Source organism: Lepidochelys olivacea, assembly GCF_965140295.1.
Source record: "Lepidochelys olivacea isolate rLepOli2 genome assembly, chromosome: 5".
Taxonomy (NCBI): domain Eukaryota; kingdom Metazoa; phylum Chordata; order Testudines; family Cheloniidae; genus Lepidochelys; species Lepidochelys olivacea.
In genome coordinates, this window is record NC_140415.1 from 131,169,406 (window position 1) to 131,180,941 (window position 11,536).

Sequence of the window (11,536 nt, forward strand, 5' to 3'; positions counted from 1 at the left end):
ACAGCAGGCACCGGAGACCATCCATCTGGAGCCCTTTGAGATATGGACACTCCAAATGAGTCCTGGAATAGAAGCTTTTTGATCCTTGAATATGGAGCCACTGCCATGGATTCTCTGAGCTTTAATAAGAAAAGAGCTGCAAATAAAGTCAGTGAGTGAAATCCTGGCCTTGTTGAGGTCAAAGGCAAAATTGGTGATGCCAGGATTTCACCTTGTCCCTTTACAGACTTCCTCTCAAGTGTGCTGTTTCTGATGCTGCATAAGATGTGCGCTCTGAGTGAAGGTTTTAGCACATTCAGGGCATTCACAGAGATTTTCTCCAGTGAGAGTTCTTTGATGCTCATAATGAGCGAGCTCTATCAGAAGCTTTTCCTGTATTCAGTTCCTCCCCTCTGTGCAGCTCTTGTGTCAGATAAATGCTGAGCAGTGACTGATGCTCTTGCCCCATTCAGGACATGTGGAATCTGATGTTCAGTGAGACTTGAGCTGAGTGAAACTTCTCTCCCCATCTGGACATAGGTTGATCTCTCTCCTGCGTGTGCGCAGTGTCTCTCTAAGTTCCCTGGGGACTGATACAATCAATACAGAAGATACAATCATAGAATATCAGGGTTGGAAGGGACTATGGTAGAAAGATTAATTCCATGTCTTTCTCTGCTGCTTTACCAACCTCCTTGTGGTCTTCTCCCTCTGGACCTTGGGAGACAGTCAGATTAGATAATATACTCCAGATAAACAGTATTGTATCTGTTTCACTAATCAATGTCTCTTGTTTGAAGTAGAGTTTAGTCAAAAAATAGGGGGAGGGGTTCCTACTGATAACTTTGACAAAAACAACAATTTTTTTTTATTTTATTTTATTTTTTTTTAAGTCACAGCTGAAAATGGAAGTTTTCAGGTTTTGGCCAAAAGATTTTTCAATGAGAATTCAAAATTTTCCCTGGAAAGCAGACATTTTTTGTGAAAACTTTTAGTTGAGTTGAAAACCCAATATTCCATTGAAAAATGGTTTGAAGGGAAAAATTTCATCCAGCCCTAGCTTTAAAGTCTCATCAACAAGAGCAGCTTTTAGTTTCTTTGTCCTCATGTCATTTGCATATCCACTTTCAGGACTGTCTTACTGCATTTCTCCTTCCCAGTTCACCCATGATGATCTTCTATCAAGGTTTTCTTTTCCTCAAAGCCTCCTTCCCATTAGGAGAACCTCTCCGCTTTCAGAACTGGGAGTGGCTGGTAAAGTCACAATTCCCATAATTCTCTTGCATCATCTCCCTATAGCTGTCCCTCTGCTTTTCCTCTGAAAGAAATACAATTGCTCATTGTACTCATTGCTATAAACCTCAGATGCTTTGTCTAAATAGAGCATTTCTCTCTCAGCTACTTTGGTTATATACTTTTGATTGTTTTCTGTTTAGGAAATATTAGATGTCTCTGAAGTTAAATGATAGTCACATTAAAATTCCTGGGGATATTGCACAATGCCAATGTGAAAGTGAGTATTCGCTTAAAAAAACCCCCCATAGTCCGGTATGTGTGGTCTTTAAATTATTGATGTTATCATAGCCAGGTTTATGAATAATGCATCACTTTATGCTGTGCATAGTTGGCGATTTATTTCCATTACATTCCTTGTGGGATGTGTATTTGTTTTTTAAAGCTTTGGTTGCACTTTTGAGATTAAGGAGAGCTGATGTTTATGGAAAGACAGTCAACAAATGTTTGTTTATGCAGAATGTTTGTTCATGCAGAAGAAACATAGACTTCCTACCAAGAAAGTGTGATCACACCAAATAAAGCCTCATATCACAGCAGGCCAATCCATAGGTTTTATATAACTGAAAAGCCTTTTTAGTCATTTTTTTCTAGTACAGACCTAAAGATGTTAAGAGATGATTTATCTGTAGTTACATGTAATGAATCAGAAGGGTAATTGTTAGTGTTCCTGTGGTGTTCCAGAACCCCTGGAAGCCAGTGGGCGTCTTGCTGTTAACCCAATACTTGTATTGTTAATTGTTCTTGCACATGTTGCATGTATTCTCTCTGTGTGGTGCAGTTTAAAGAGAGAGCCAGGTCTGCGTGTAGCATTCCCAGAGCTGTCGTCCTTAAGCAGCAAGAATTCCCGGAGAGGGAGCTGACTTTAATTCACTCTCCCACTTGGTGTGATGACAGGGACAGGAATACAGCCAGGACGGGCAGCGCCTGAAGAGGAAGGGAGGCTGGGGATGCTGGATCGAGGGAGGCTAGACAAAGGAGGGGGAGCATGGAAGGATAAGGTGTGTCTGAGGGGATGGAAATTGCTGGGCTGAGGCGATGGGAGGAAAGACGGGAGAGTTTGTGGAGGGGAGATGGGATGTAAAGAGGTGGGGAAGCATGAGCGAGAGAGAGATGGAAATGAGGAGACATCAGACAAGCTTGTGGTTACTCAAAGTCCCAGAGCGGGTCAGTGGCAGCACCAGGCACAGCACCCAGCATGCTTGCACTTTCTACTAACCTTGTAGCTCCCTCCTCCACTCCTCCCTCTCTTTCACTCACTCCTGGCAGTTCCCACTTGAACACAGTGAAAGGAGCTGCTTGCTGCTCTGACCTGAGCTGCAGGAAAGGAGGTGATCATAGAATCATAGAATATCAGGGTTGGAAGGGATGTCAGGAGGTCATCTAGTCCAACCCCCTGCTCAAAGCAGGATCAATCCCCAACTAAATCATCCCAGCCAGGGCTTTGTCAAGCCTGAACTTAAAAACCTCTAAGGAAGGAGATTCCATCACCTCCCTAGGTAACCCATTCCAGTCCTTCACCACCCTCCTAGTGAGAAAGTTTTTCCTAATATCCAACATCATTCTTCTCTTCCGCAGACTAAACAATCCTGGTTCCCTCAGCCTCTCCTCATAAATCATATGTTCCAGTCCCCTAATCATTTTTGTTGCCCTCCGCTGGACTCTTTCCAATTTTTCCACATCCTTGTCCTTGTTGAACCTCATCAGATGTCTTTTGGCCCAATCCTCTAATTTGTCTAGGTCCCTCTGTATCCTATCCATACCCTCCAGCGTATCTACCTCTCCTCCCAGTTTACTGTCATCTGCAAACTTGCTGAGGGTGCAGTCCACGCCATCCTCCAGATCATTAATGAAGATACTGAACAAAACCGGCTTGGGGACCGACCCTTGGGGCACTCCACTTGATACCGGCTGCCAACTAGACATGGAGCCATTGATCACTACCCGTTGAGCCCGACAATCTAGCCAGCTTTCTATCCACCTTATAGTCCATTCATCCAGCCCATACTTCTTTAACTTGCTGGCAAGAATACTGTGGGAGACCATGTCAAAAGCTTTGCTAAAGTCAAGGAACAACACGTTTACTGCTTTCCCCTCATCCACAGAGCACTTATCTCGTCATAGAAGGCAATTAGATTAGTCAGGCATGACTTGCCCTTGGTGAATCCATGCTGACTGTTCCTGATCATTTTCCTCTCCTCTAAGTGCTTCAGAATTGATTCCTTGAGGACCTGCTCCATGATTTTTCCAGGGACTGAGGTGAGGTTGACTGGCCTGTAGTTCCCAGGATCCTCCTTCTTCCCTTTTTTAAAGATGGGCACTACATTAGCCTTTTTCCAGTCTTCCGGGACCTCCCCAGATTGCCATGAGTTTTCAAAGATACTGGCCAATGGCTCTGCAATCACATCCGCCAACTCCTTTAGCATTCTCAGATGCAGCGCATCTGGCCCCATAGACTTGTGCTCGTCCAGCTTTTCTAAATAGTCCCGAACCACTTCTTTCTCCACAGAGGGCTGGTCACCTCCTCCCCATGCTGTGCTGCCCAGTGCAGTAACCTGGGAGCTGACCTTGTTCGTGAAAACAGAGGCAAAAAAAGCATTGAGTACATTAGGTTTTTCCACATCCTCTCTCACGAGGTTGCCTCCCTCATTCAGTCAGGGGCCCACACTTTCCTTGACTTTCTTCTTGTTGCTAACATACCTGAAGAAACCCTTCTTGTTACTCTTAACATCTCTTGCTAGCTGCAACTCCAGGTGTATTTCAATTCACCTAATACAAGTCATAGAATCATAGAATATCAGGGTTGGAAGGGACCTCAGGAGGTCATCTAGTCCAACCCCCTGCTCAAAGCAGGACCAATCCCCAATTTTTGCCCCAGATCCCTAAATGGCCCCCTCAAGGATTGAACTCACAACCCTGGGTTTAGCAGGCCAATGCTCAAACCACTGAGCTATCCTTTGGCCTTCCTGATTTCACTCCTGCATGCCTGAGCAATATTTTTATACTCCTCCCTGGTCATTTGTCCAATCTTCACCTTCTTGTGAGCTTCTTTTTTGTGTTTAAGATCAGCAAGGATCTCACTGTTAAGCCAAGCTGGTCGCCTGCCATATTTACTATTCTTTCTATACATCGGGATGGTTTGTCCCTGTAACCTCAATAAGGATTCTTTAAAATACAGCCAGCTCTCCTGGACTCCTTTCCCCCTCATGTTATTCTCCCAGGGGATCCTGCCCATCAGTTCCCTGAGGGAGTCAAAGTCTGCTTTTCTGAAGTCCAGGATCCGTATTCTGCTGCTCTCCTTTCTTCCGTGTGTCAGGATCCTGAACTCGACCATCTCATGGTCACTGCCTCCCAGGTTCCCATCCACTTTTGCTTCCCCTACTAATTCTTCCCGGTTTGTGAGCAGCAGGTCAAGAAGAGCTCTGCCCCTAGTTGGTTCCTCCAGCACTTGCACCAGGAAATTGTCCCCTACACTTTCCAAAAACTTCCTGGATTGTCTGTGCACCGCTGTATTGCTCTCCCAGCAGATATCAGGGTGATTGAAGTCTCCCATGAGAACCAGGGCCTGCGATCTAGTAACTTCCATTAGTTGCCAGAAGAAAGCCTCGTCCACCTCATCCCCCTGGTCTGGTGGTCTACAGCAGACTCCCACCACGACATCACCATTGTTGCTCACGCTTCTAAACTTAATCCAGAGACTCTCAGGTTTTTCTGCAGTTTCATACTGGAGCTCTGAGCAGTCATACTGCTCTCTTACATACAATGCGACTCCCCCACCTTTTCTGCCCTGCCTGTCCTTCCTGAACAGTTTATGTCCATCCATGACAGTACTCCAGTCATGTGAGTTATCCCCCAAGTCTCTGTTATTCCAATCACATCATAATTCCTTGACTGTGCCAGGACTTCCAGTTCTCCCTGCTTGTTTCCCAGGCTTCTTGCATTTGTGTCTAGGCACTTGAAATAACTTGCTGTTTGTCCCGCTTTCTTAGTATGAGGCAGGAGCCCTTCCCTCTCGCACTCTTCTGCTCATGCTTCCTCCCGGTATCCCACTTCCCCACTTTCCTCAGGGCTTTGGTCTCCTTCCCCCGGTGAACCTAGTTTAAAGCCCTCCTCCTTGGTTAGCCAGCCTGCTTGCGAACATGCTCTTCCCTCTCTTCGTTAGGAGGAGCCCGTCTCTGCCTAGCACTCCTCCTTCTTGGAACACCATCCCATTGTCAAACAATCCAAAGCCTTCTCTCCGACACCACCTGCGTAGCCATTCGTTGACTTTCACGATTTGACGGTCTCTACCTAGGCCTTTTCCTTCCGTGGGGAGGATGGATGAGAAGACCACTTGTGCCTCAAACTCCTTTATTCTTCTTCCCAGAGCCACGTAGTCTGCAGTGATCCGCTCAAGGTCATTCTTGGCAGTATCATTGGTGCCCACGTGGAGAAGCAGGAAGGGGTAGCGATCCGAGGGTTTGATGAGTCTTGGCAGTCTCTCCATCACATCGTGAATCCTAGCTCCTGGCAAGCAGCAGACTTCTCAGTTTTCCCGGTTGGGGCGGCAGATAGATGACTCAGTCCCTCTGAGGAGAGAGTCCCCGACCACCACCACCTGCCTCCTTCTCTTGGGAGCGGTGGTCATGGAACCCCCAACCCTAGGACAGTGCATATCATGCCTTCCAATCTGCAGAGTCTTCTTCTGTTCCCTTCCCTCAGATGTATCATCTAGTCCACTCTCTGCATTAGTACCTGTGGAGAGAACATGAAAACGGTTGCTTACCTGTATCTGTGTTGCTGGTGCATGGACGCTCCCCTTTCTTCTTCTGGAGGTCACATGCTGCCAAATTTCTTCACCGTCCTCCTGTCCCCGCAGTGCAGCCTGCTCTGAATCTTCAGAACGTTGTGTCTGTAGAAGCATATCCTGACCTCTGTCCAGGAAATCTTCAGTTTCTCTTATGCAACGCAGGGTCGATACTTGTTTCTCCAGACCTTGAACCTTCTCTTCCAATATGGAGACCAGCTTGCACTTTGTACAGAAAAAGTCGCTTCTGTCCTGTGGAAGAAAGACAAACATGGCACATCCAGTGCAGGTCACAACAGCTGAACATTCACCATCCATATTACCTTCCTTCTACGAGCTTCCTCAGGAGTTGTAGTGACTACTCAGAGAAGCCGGCAAGATGCCTCAGTGGGCTCTCCCCAGGCGAACTCCCTCTGTTAACCTCTCTGCTGTTCGCCGCTGAGCTGGTTCGCAGCTGACTAGCTTTTTATAACAGTCAGGCCCACTCAAGGCTCACCTGGAACAAAGCACTCCCAATTCACACTTTTCAAACCACCAGTCAAGCACACGGTCAAACTGTCAAACTGTCCCCACAACAGACACTCAGATACTCACCAACACAGCCTCCCTAATGCAGCCCTTAGCGTACCTCCTTTCAGACAGCTCCCAGGCAAACTCCCTCTGTTATCCGCTGTGATGAGTTGAGGTTGGCAGCTGGCTGAGCCTGCAACGCACATGGGAGCTACCCCTGAGACCAGCTGTAGGGGAGCATGGAGGGAATCAGACAGACTCAATTTTTGAGGAGGTACCTGTTGCATTTTTCTCTCCTGTGGTCCCTAGAGTAGCCGCCGCAGTGTTTTTGGTTTTGAAAGAGACTTAGGGTATTGCAGCTTCCCATGTGTGCGCCTCATTCTCCTCAACTCTCCTACCATCACCCTGCTGTGCCTTCAGCCACCTCCTACAGGGGAGCAGCTGGGGCAGGGAGCTGAGAAAGTGACCTTTGTCAGCTTCAGCCACACCCAGAGCAACGCAGGAAGGAGGCAAGAGAAAAAATGTTTGGTGCAGCATCCCAGCCCTCCCAGCCCGCTAGCCCTGCAGCCCGAACTTTTACAGCATGGCCAGATCCCTGCTGACACATCTAGCTCCCTGGCAATGGCGTCCTCCAGAGAGGGCATGAAAACCTGATCACTCTCATTACAGTATGTATGGTAACACCCACTGCTTCATGTTCTCTGTGTATATAAATCTCCCCACTGTATTTTCCACTGAATGCATCCGATGAAGTGAGCTGTAGGTCACGAAAGCTTATGCTCAAATAAATTTCTTAGTCTCTAAGGTGCCACAAGTTCTCCTTTTCTTTTTCTTGGTATTAGGGAGCAGCTGCTGCGCTCTCCCCGGTTGTAAGGCTTTCTGGCATTGTCAAAGTGCACATTAGTTTTTGCATGAGCCATCTCGCCTTTTGAAATGAGTTCAACGCACAGCACTGAGTCAGCTTGTTAACGCTGGATGAAAGCACATCGAAGCTTCTGAGTCAATGTTCCCTCTGCAGCAATTACGGCAGTGGGGAATGAGAAGTGACTAAACCTAGGACAAGCCACGTATTCTTAAAGCTTGTATCTGGCAACTAGATACTCCAATGGTGGGTACATGAGACATGCCACAGGCAAGTGATCGGTTTACTTTGGTTCCCCACGGCTTCATCTGCACTTTGTTATACCAATGACTCAACATTAGAGCTGTGCGAATAACTGATTTTTCAGTTCACTGCATGCAGGGTTGTAGCTGTGTTGATCCCAAGATATTAGAGAGAACAGGGGGGCGAGGTCATATTAAAAGTTGGTCCACTAAAAGATATTCCTTCACCCACTTGTTTTTTTCAGTTCACTGGCAGTACCAAAAGTGTGGAAGGGAAATTGTTTTGGGTCAACCAAAACATTTTTCGAACCAAAAAGTTGAAGAAAAATTCATTTTGTTTTTTAATTCACCCACTTTGATGGTTGTTCCTCCTCCTCCTCTCTCTGGACCTGATTCAAAGCCCACTGAAAGTCTCCTAGATGTCAGTGGGCTTTGGATGGGGCCCTCTTTCAGTATTCCTCAGTTTTGTCTTCTCTTCCCTCTTTCCTTTATCCCTGGGTGACCCCTTCAAACATAACCTTATAGGCTAATGTCCCAGACCTCTTTTCTCTTTTTTCACTCCAACCTCTACATTTCTGTCTATTTATTAACAACTGAAGAGAGGTGTTTAGAACAGAAATACTTTTTCACCCTTAACTATAGCATTTGCTTCTGTACTACAAAGGCATTTTCTTTTGTTTCTGTCATGAGTGCATGTCACCTGTGTAAACAAAAACAAAAATAACGGACTGGAAATTAATGGTCTAGGCCAGGGGTCGGCAACCTTTCAGAAGTGGTGTGCCAAGTCTTCATTTATTCCCTCTAATTTAAGTTTTCGCCTGCCAGTAATACATTTTAATCTTTTTAGAAGGTCTCTTTCTCTAAGTCTATAATACATAACTAAACTATTCTTGTATGTAAAGTAAATAAGGTTTTTAAAATGTTTAAGAAGCTTCATTTAAAATTAAATTAAAATGCAGATCTTAGTTTAATGTGATCCTTGCCTTTGCTTTTCCTTGCTGAGTTTTCCAAAGTCTGGCAGGTATTTGGATACTTTAAGCTGCACACAGGCTTCTGATTGATAAGTTGTTAACCGGCTCTGAGAGGGACAGAGGACAGATTTCATGTACGAAAATACCTGTTCACACAGGTATGTGGATCGAAATGCTGAAAGCATTGCAAACGCAATTTTCAGCAGGTCAGAATAGATGCCCCATGTTCTCTCTTGGTAGCTTCAAGTGCACTCTGCAGATCTTCAAACTTTGATGCCCCCAATTCTGAGCTTTTTAACTGAACGAGCTGCATTTCGAAATCTTCAACACCCATCCACTGAAATACAGACAAATCCAAGTTGCTTTCATTGAACTTTTCAGGTTTAATTAGAAAAGAAAGCACTGGGCCAAATCGCTGGAAATCTGTCCGAAAATTCTGATTCCAGTTCTTGCGTGTACATTCTAATCTCAATGTCAAACGCAGCGCGCTGTTCCACGTGGCGTGAGAGTGATGTAAGCAGCAAATCAGGACTTTAAAATATCCCACTACAGTGGTGCTGGAACCATTTTTAAGTTGGGGGTGCTGAGCTGTGCACCCTCTTGCCTCTGTCTGCAGCCCTCACTGCCCCAGGCTGGGGCCAGTGGGCCACAACTGGGGGTGTCTGCAGAGCCCAGGGCCAGTGGCCAGGACCCCAGGCCAGCAGCAGAGCACCCCGGACCGGTGGCTGGGAGCTGGGGCCGGCAGCGGGCTGAGCAGGGCCGGCAGACGGAACCCCAGCTGGCAGGGGGCCATCAGCTGGTACCCCAGGCCAGCAGCAGAGCCCCTGGACCGGTGGCCAGGACCCAGGCAGTGTGAGTGCCTTTGGCACGTGTACCATAGGTTGCCTACCCCTGTAATATTTGCTTATTTCACTTTCTTTGGAAAGTGTTTTGAGTTCCTCAGATGGGGCCTGATCAAAAACTTGCTGAAGTCAATGGAAAGATTCCCACTGCCTTCAATCAGCCCTGGATCTGACCTGTGTAAAGCACGTCTAGAGAGAAAATCTGTATTCAGTTCCCAGTGCTGCCACAGATGCCTTGTGTGACCTCAAGCAAAACATTTACTTCCTCTGCATTTCAGTGCCCCGTAACAATCCTTCCTCCCACCCTTCATCTGTCTTGTCTCTTCAGAGAGTAAGCAGCTTGGGGCAGGGACTGCCTCTCACTACCTGCATGTACAGAACCTAGCACAAGGAGGCCCTGATCTCTTCTGGCAACTCTAGGCACTACTGTAATAGAAAGAAATAACAGTAACTTAAAGGTTTGCTGAGCCCCCTTTAGATTATTCACCAACCCCTGTCTCTTCCTCCATCATATCCTCATCTGACAGAAAAAGGCTTTCCTATTTGGTCTTTGGACTGTATTTAAAAGAAGTGCAACCGGTGGAGACAGTTCATTGCAAATGAGCAAAGAGATGTTTGGCACTGATTCACAACTGCAGCGATTTAGCGGCAGGTTGACCTCCACACCACTTGCTGAAAGACTCATGCCAGGCGTGCTGATTGCTGGTGCCAGAGGGCAGGTAATTTTGTGATGGGGAAGAAGGCTATGGGAAAGAGAACAGAATTCCCAGAATACCCTTCACTTTTTCTTCTTGTTACACAGAGTCATTTATATAAAGTGGAGGCAGATTAATGGTGTTCTCTAGCTAATGTGATGACTGCCAAGAATGAAAACCAAGGTTTAGAAACAGCCAGTGTTAGAACCTGCAGGGCTGAAAGCTGGATTCAAGGGGGCTCTGGGCTGCTGACACTTCCACATCATCACCGGAGGCTTAGGCTGGGCTCCCATGGGAGGACCTTGTGAGGCTGGGCTTGGCAGGAAGTTCTGCCCAACAGGACCAGAGTGGCAGCCCCTCACAGCCGCCTGATTGGCTGATACCAGTATATAAACCAGGAAGCCATGAAGGGGAGCTGTCTGATCAAGAACACAGACTGCCTGTCTGTCTCTGCTCTAGACTCTGCTTGTGATAGACCCTAGACTCTGGTTTCTGACCCTAGTTTGTCCTCAGCTTTGTTATTCAATTGCTGTCTGTAATGTGGTGCCTGTCCCCAATCTCCTGGTAACCTGCCTCTGCCTGCCTCCTGACGCCTAACTGTCAATTCACCCAAAAGGCACCTCTCAGACTGACCCCAGTACCTGACTCAGCCCGACTCCTGCTACGACCACTAGTTCTGACTACTCTTGTCCCTGCCATGACAGTTTGCTCAGACTATCTGCATCCTCCTCAATCCATCTAACCCCTCCACAGATGATAGAAGGGACGGGCTGTCCGCTAACCAGTGGCTCCCTAAGGTCACCTGTCTGCAGGTGGAGAACCATGCTACACAGTGTGGACCCGAAGCACAGGCCCTGCGCGAACAAATAGACCGGTTGCAGGCTCAGATGGCACAGGTCACTGCCGAGGCCCAGCCCCTATGCAGGCAGCTCACACGCTCACAGGGAGAAGCTGCGACACTACGTGTCCAAATAGGCTGTGCATCACTTGCACCATCCCCTGCCCAGCTGGATGATTGGAAATTCTGAGGTTTCCTGAACCAATGCCGGCTGCTCTTCCTGCTCCACCCCTTAGTGTACCCCACAGACCAGACTGAGGTGGGACTAGCACTCAGCCTGCTCTCCAGCGAAGAGTTCAACTGGGCCTCCCCCACTGTTGGAGCAGAGCAGCCCTGTGCTCTCCAACTGGGATGCCTTCATGACAATCTTCAATGACCCACACCGCATCCACTCGGCAGAGGCTGCCTTCTGGAAGCTTTGCCAGGGGCAAGAGCTAGCCACCTCCTATGCCGCACTTTTCCGACAGCTCATGGCTGATGCTGAATGGAATGAGGCAGCCTGTCATAAATATAAAGGG